The following is a 6,000-nucleotide window of genomic DNA, read 5'->3' on the forward strand; positions in this document are numbered from 1 at the left end:
GACTCTCCGCATATGCTGGAACCCTCTAATGCTAGCTCCAAGTGCCATGAAAAAATATAAAAATCTGTTTTGATCATCAGTTTCAATTCGAGTAAACGTGCCCGGATTTTTGCTCTTCAAAACGTGACTCCATAAAGGAAGTTTTGCATATGAATCTTCTGGCGTGCCCCACAAACCCGATAGTGCAACTTCCTTAACGGCCCATGCTTTGTTGTAGCTTATGTTTACTCTGTAATTAGAGCGAATGTCATGCACGATATCTCGAGGTTTGTATTGCCTTGAAATCCCATCAAACATTGGCTGGATGATGTCTCCGATAATTGAACTTGTTGCTTGACGATGATCCCTTTTCATGATATTTAAAGAGCAAATATGCTTATCTTTGAAGGCCCTAATCATGAAGGCCTCTGTATTATCACCATGTAGTTTGGTAGCACGCATTCGCCACACGCAATTGTCGTTTACACATACAACCTCATATCGGACTCTATCCGACTTCTTGACCTTGAATTCAAAATTTCTCCTTAGTGCATAAAGACCAATCTTCTTCTGTAGCACATTCTTACTCGCAAAGATTTGGTTGATTCGAATGATTTCATGGGCATTGACGGATGAGAAGCGATGGTTGACCCTACGTTCAGCCATGGTTGCCGTCGAATCCTGTCGAATGTCCAAATGGTTTTCGGTACAAGGAGAGGCAAGCACATCATCATTCACATTATCAATTGGAGTACTACCATAAGGAGACTCACCATGTCGACTATCACCAGCTGAAAGTCCCGAATGTTGGGTCCAACAAATGTCTCGTAACCCATCTTCACTACGATCAGTGTTGACCTCAACCTCAAATTGTTCATCTTGATCATAATCATGTCCACGATATTCATTCAAATCATTAATTTCAAAGTGCTCGTTATCATGATCATGTTCCGCAGATTGCACATTGTTTTCACACATTTGATTTTCAGAGAATCCAGGTTGAGTTTCCGGCACATGAATTTCGGTCGCTGGGGACTGCATGTCGGCATCAGAGGTACAAGTAGCTATCTCGGGAACTGCAGATAGTGGGGCAATAGTCGTAAATCCTGAACTTGTAGGTATCCTATTCACCACACATCCAGCAGTATCAATACTCTTTGGAACCCTGGATAACACATCAACAATAAGTGGAGATCTGTCTTGAGGTCTGTGTGAACTATACTCTTCTATAAAACTTTGTAGGTCTTCATCATTTTCCACAACGTACGGCTCACATGACAAACACACATGGTATATGAACTTGAAGATTAATTGATGTTGTGTAGAATCTAAGTTGAGAGCATTGTAGACAACATCTTCAAGTTCGGCCAACGTACAATTCCTTTTTATACGTATAATCTTCGTTCTTTGACGTTGGTATCTCCAGGTACCTTCAGAACATACACTCCATGTTCCATCGTAGAACAGTAAAACTGAAATTTGTGACATTGAGCACAAAGAGTTTACCAATTCAAAACATACTAAGTATCTACTTCTGCAATCGTAGAATCTTTGCTGGAAGGTTTAACTATAATCCTGAAGCAAAAGTAATGAAAAAATACAAATACATTTTTAGTAAATGAGTACATAAAATAAGCCAAACAATTATGTTATTAACGCCTACTGGAATAGCATTTTAAATACAAATACAAATGCATTTTTCAGTAAATGAGTAAAGATAAAATAGGAATGCATTTTATGTAAATGAGTACAAATGCTGATTAAGGGAAAATGTTGCCATATATGTACACATATTTATATTTATAACACACCCTGTGAAATCTGATAGAAGGTACTAGCTGCTGGATAGAGAAGACAAACGAGTTTTGAGGACCCTACAATGAGAACATGTTTCTTGGTACTATAGTGCTACTAAAAAAGGAACCCTATTACCTAGCTTCGTAATCTTATACAATCTGAGATCTAATTACTTGAAGATGACTGGCTTTTTTAAATTTAGTATTTGTAATATTTAACATAAATATATCGTTTTCATGTAGGTATATGAAATTGACTGATATGAAAATTGTAAAAGAAAGGAAACAAATATGTTAACAGTCTTTCCTGAAACAAAAATATGAAAGCCAAAAAAAAAAAAAAAGAAAAAAAGTCATGGTTTGCAAGCCACAATAATGAAAATTACACTCATTAAATTTAAATGAAATTTTGTGTTCCAAAATCCAAGCCACAATAATGAAAATTACACTCATTAAATTTCCAATGCAGAAGGTACATATCCATGCTCCTTCGACGAATTTTCACTTATCTGGTTAACTGGACAACAATTTTTCACCAGAACTGAATTGGAAATAAATAAATAAATTATGGGTTTGAAATTTGAAACCCAGTTGCTTTAGGGCAAAAAAAAAAAAAAAGAAAGTTTTGTGGTCTTTTGGAGATGGTCTAGGCGAAAAACCTTTGCTCCTTTTCTTTATTCATTATTAAGTGGAGCTGTCAACAATGACCTTACATGTAAATTGGTAGGAAAATAATGATCGGTGAGACCATTTCCATATGAATTCTAGTAAATGTTATTTTTTTAATACAATATTGACTAATTAAATTCTTATTCTTAGGCTAATATATAAATATATATATATATATATTTATTAATTAAATTGATCCATTGAAAGATCTAATGCTCTAAATTTGACCTCGATATCATCTTTCTGTGAATTCAAACAAAACATTTTTGATTCATTTTTATAATATTATATTTAATTTTTTGTTCATAGTTTATAATGCCTCCTTCGTTCGTAACAATTCATACTTTTTCCTCACTACTAGTATTGTGATAAGGCTAAGTCATTATTTGATTTTGACTTTATCTATCACCTATACGTAAAATATATTTTAGGAAATTTTTTTCGTAAAATAAATTAACAAAATTAATATGAAGTATATTGTATTTATTTTTTGGCTTACTTATTAAGCCATTTATGTTTACTATTGGGAGTTCATGATTTCAAAACATTAAGATGGAAAAAATTTATTATAAATGATAAAAAAAATTATGTAAAGAAGTAGCATAAAGCCAAATTATGTATATATATATATATGTATATATATCCACATACCAGGTAATCTTTAACTCCGATCTGCAGAAACGTACAATTTAATTACATCCTTTTGAAGTGTATAGGCTCCACAATGAATATTCAGATGATGCAGGGAGAGTGAACTGAACTGAAGAGATTTTGGGATTTTCTGCAATGTTCGTCAATGCAAAGAAAGAAGGCTGAAAGGTACCCAACCAACAAAAGAGAAAGAGAGAGGAAGACACAGTATACATTTAATGTGGTAGCAGGACAGAAGTTAATGGGGTAGATAGAAATGAGGGATGGTCAAAAAAGTTGTTTTAATATTATCACCTGTATTCGAGACAGTCAATGAGAAAGCTGTTATTTTTACTTGACACTTTCATAGGTATCCATGTATTTAAATAGTTTACAAAAGCCAGACAATTAATTCCCTCCTAACAAGTCTCATTTGGACATACTACCATGGAGCCATTCATGTAAAAGTGATTGATACCATCCATTTAAATTATCATCCTTCTTATTTATTGCTTCTCCACATATCAAATAATATGGATAATTTAATAATGAAATTGGATCCTTACACATCATATTGACACGAGAATCAAGTACAAAAACTAAAAACAAAATCTGAATATGGAAGAAATTGGATCCTTTCACAAATATGGAAGTTTCCGTTTTTTTTTTTTTTCTTTTTTGTTTATTACATTTTGGTATCTTTTTTTCTACGAAAATCCAACTGAACACAACTCTATAATTCCTATGTTCCAAGATTATGTGTAAGATTCGAAACATATTGGATACAAAGTCCTACAAGGTACCAGACACGGAAAGACTTTGCTGGCATACCTCATGCTGAACCAGAATCCTGATATCCCAAACAAAAATATATAAAAGAAAGAAAAACTTTGTGAAAAATTAAGTGAAAATTCAAACTCCAATGCCTGTTATCAACTGGCCCAGCGTGAAGGATTCTTTTCACATATACCAGGTTAGGCCATCTGCCTCTGTGCTAATAAGCCTTTGCAATTCAAATTTTTTTATGATGCTGAAGAATGATGCCTAAAATTCACACAGCAGCATGCATCTCTAGCCGTCTTCGTGCTAAGATTTTCAAATTTGTTCAGAATGCTTTGAAGCAACCTGTGTGTCCACCGTTCTTGTGTCATGCTTTCTCTTGCTTCATCTCTTTGATCTAGATGTGCGGGTCTTTGTAGGATGCTTTACAGCATGCTCTTGGATGCCCAACACTACATTTTCATTGGTAGGGAGTTCAGGAGGGGCATCAGGCCATGGTGTGCGTTTTGATGGTACATTGACCTCCAGAGGAGGATCAATTATCCATCTGTAAAGAGACCACACTAATGTCAAATGCATGTGCATAGGAAGAGATTCTGCTAAATGAATTTTAATTAAATAGGCAATTGACTGTCATGATTTTTGTGTGTCAATGATATATATTGAAATTTAGATGGCTTGATGAGGGGTGGGGGGAAAAAAAGCATTTCCATATGACAAAATTATTGAGTAAAGGTAAAGATTTGCTGAACCAAAGTAAAATAAAAAGAAGCATGCTACATAAAATCATAGTACAATTATATAAGTCAATTGTTTAAAGGATTGTAGTCAAATTGCAAGTAAGAAAGCCCTTGGGAATGAGGTCAGAGGACTGAACAGAAATACATTGAAATGCCACACCAATACCACTTGACCATTTGAAACAATGCAATGACATTCACTTGAAAAGAGAAGTTGAGCATCATTGTCACATTCACAGGTAGGTTACTAATTTTAAGTTCTACCCATGTGTGATATTCAAAATCACAATTTCACAGCCACAATTTTATGCTTTGAAAATAAATTAGAGACGCATAGTACTTAGAAATTGAAGGATATAACAGCAGAAAGTTTAACATGACCAAGAGTATTACAAAACATTTCTACCAATTGTATATGATCATTGGCACTGTTGACTCCATCTATGCTTCAAATTTTTTAAACAACCATGACAGCTTTCAGAATGCAAAAATCATATGCACTATAAAGTGGAAAATGGATTGGAGACACAATAGGAAAGAAGATATGGTACCTGTAGGGCCAAACCATAACCGCCATTCACATCTTACTCGAAATAAAGTAACTGGAAAATAAAGCAATTAGATTATAAATTTAATGTCACATCAGCAACACAAAAGAAAATGCAGATGCAGAGAGAGAGAGAGAGAGAGAGAGAGTTCATAGTCATCAAACATGGTATATAAACAATTTAAATGCAAAAATATGAAATATACATACCTTAAATTTGCTTTGTGCATTTGAAGTAACTCTTACTACAATACCACACTCGACTTGTTGCTCGTTGATCGTAACACCAAAGAAATGAGCATTTTGCTTATCCACCTGCAACAAAGCAAAATCAACCAAACGGAAAATTCCAGAAAGAATGAAAATCCATGATAACAAACATGAAAGCACCTTTCCACTAACTGATGACAGAATGGAATGTATCCCTAGTTGGCTGTACTCCATCCAGCATCATATCATCATACATATCTCTCAGCAAGAAATGCCTACCACCACCGTTATTAAAAAAAAAAAAAAAAACAGAACACAACTTTCACAATTTCTCTTTCACAATTTCTCCCAAAAAAAAAAAAATTCCCAAAACCACTAAAAGAAAATCAAAATTAGAGCTGTTACCTACCTATTGCTTCTGCTTCTGCTCCTAGGGCTCTCTAAAATCCTGCAGTTTTCTCTCTGAGTCGCCTCTTCACCATCTCCTTCAAAACGCGCAGTCTCCACGCTTACAATCCGGCCGATTCATGAAAGGAAACAGAGGGCTCCTAAGGTCTGGTTATGGGTAAAGAGATGGAGGGGAAAAGTCGAAGAAAGGAAAGAAAAAAAAATATAAAAAAAAAAACACATAAGGGTATTTTGGGATTTT

The sequence above is a fragment of the Ziziphus jujuba genome, chromosome 9 (assembly GCF_031755915.1).
Source record: "Ziziphus jujuba cultivar Dongzao chromosome 9, ASM3175591v1".
Classification (NCBI taxonomy): domain Eukaryota; kingdom Viridiplantae; phylum Streptophyta; class Magnoliopsida; order Rosales; family Rhamnaceae; genus Ziziphus; species Ziziphus jujuba.